The sequence below is a fragment of the Coregonus lavaretus genome (assembly GCF_964263955.1).
Source record: "Coregonus lavaretus genome assembly, chromosome: 39".
Classification (NCBI taxonomy): domain Eukaryota; kingdom Metazoa; phylum Chordata; class Actinopteri; order Salmoniformes; family Salmonidae; genus Coregonus; species Coregonus lavaretus.
Window position 1 is genome coordinate 4,038,478 of NC_140026.1, and position 1,753 is coordinate 4,040,230.

The 1,753-nt window shown below is 41.6% G+C and overlaps 1 protein-coding gene across 1 annotated transcript in view; it reads right to left on the reverse strand.

Annotated features, from left to right (window-relative positions):
- The window catches only part of LOC311113068 (calpain-1 catalytic subunit-like), an 18,939-nt gene extending 18,214 nt beyond the window's left edge, over positions 1-725 (reverse strand). The window contains exon 1 of the mRNA XM_084156205.1: positions 627-725. The gene's annotated coding sequence lies outside the window, so the exon portion shown is untranslated. The remainder of the gene's footprint in view (positions 1-626) is intronic.
- Positions 726-1,753: the final 1,028 nt, after the last annotated feature.

Genomic DNA, 1,753 nt, shown 5'->3' on the forward strand with positions numbered 1-1,753 from the left:
GACGGTGGGTGTAAAGGGTTCTGTGTAAAGGGTTCTACATGGAAATCAAAAGGGTTCTAACTGGCACCAAAAAGGGTTCTTTAAAGTTTGGGGACAGTGTGATACTATATCAGTATCAACTCTCATCAAGTTGACAAAGTGAATAGCTGGACAGTGTTGAATAGCCTTTCATCTGGCCGCCCATGCCTTTCATACAATTGACAGTTTCTGAATTTGGTTTCAGTTGTGACCTTTAAAACAAGAGACAAGTCCGACCATAGTAGGCTAGTCTGTTTGTGGAATATCTGAGAGGACAGTGCATAGCCTAGGCAGAGTTATTTGTTAATAACTAGTTATTTAATAGAATTGGTCAGTCTAAAATATAAAAGTAACACCCATGAAAGAACTGGAACAGAAAGGTGGCAAGACATGCAAACACCGTTAGCCTACATTGTTTCAACACTGCTCCAAGATGTTTCAAAACTTTCTGTTCATGTTCGATAACTGATTGCGAGCCAGCTGCAGCAAACTGAAACAGATGTGTCCAATACTGCTATGACTGTCGCTCTTCTTCGTTGTAAACTAGTAATAGCCATCATTTGTACAGTAGTGAGGAGTTACACTTCTGTTTTTAAGACATATCCTACCTTTTGCTGGTTATTTTGAGGTTCGATCAGTTGTTTGGTTGTCTGTGTTCTCTCCCTTACATGTTTAGTTCCGTTCCACCCACAGCTCAGTTCACAGCTGCATATTCGGTTTAGAAACGCCCTACCACTTCTCCTCCAGGAAGAACGCTCCAGTGACTCATTGAATGGGTTCGAGCGCGCATTGGCTCGCGGGTTCTACACCTGAAACATACTGTAGGTTATTGTACGCCATTGGACTTCCACAGTTATAATATGCCATGTGATATGCTTATAGACCACTATAAATGTGCTTTGCAATAACAATCATTTTCACTTTACAGCTTGCCCACATTCGGACAATTCTAAATAGCTTTATCCACATTTAATTTGTTCCCACTTGGTTTTTGCCATGGTTTCTACACTTTATGCTATCTAGTTAATTGTTATAATATCGATTCAACCTTTTACTTCACCTTGGCATGTCAACTTGGCAAATGCTGCTACCCAGAGCCATTTACAGTATTTTGAGAGTTCAGTTTCAAGTTTTAATGTCACGTGCACAAGTACAGTGAAATGCCTTGCTAGCTCCAGACCCAACAACGCAGTAATCAATATCAATGTAATACTAAAAATAATAAAAACAACATAACACATGATAAATAAAAATAAGAAGAACACGAGAAAGTAATTAAGCATACTACATACACGGTCAGTCAGTTCCAGTACCATATTTACAATGTGCAGAGATACTGGAGTGATGGAGGTAGATACACTACATGACCAAAAGTATGTGGACACCTGCTTGTCGAACATCTCATTCAAAAATCATGGGCATTAATATGGAGTTGGTCCCCCCTTTTCTGCTATAACAGCCTCCACTCTTCTGGGGAGGCTTTCCACTAGATTTTGGAACATTGCTGCTGGGACTTGGTTCCATTCAGCCACAAGAGCATTAGTGAGGTCGGGCACTGATGTTGGGCGATTAGGTCTGGCTCGCAGTCGGCGTTCCAATTCATCCCAAAGGTGTTCGATGGGATTGAGGTCAGGGCTCTGTGCAGGCCAGTCAAGTTCTTCCACACCGATCTCGACAAACCATTTCTGTATGGACCTCGCTTTGTGCACGGGGCATTGTCATGCTGAAACAGGAA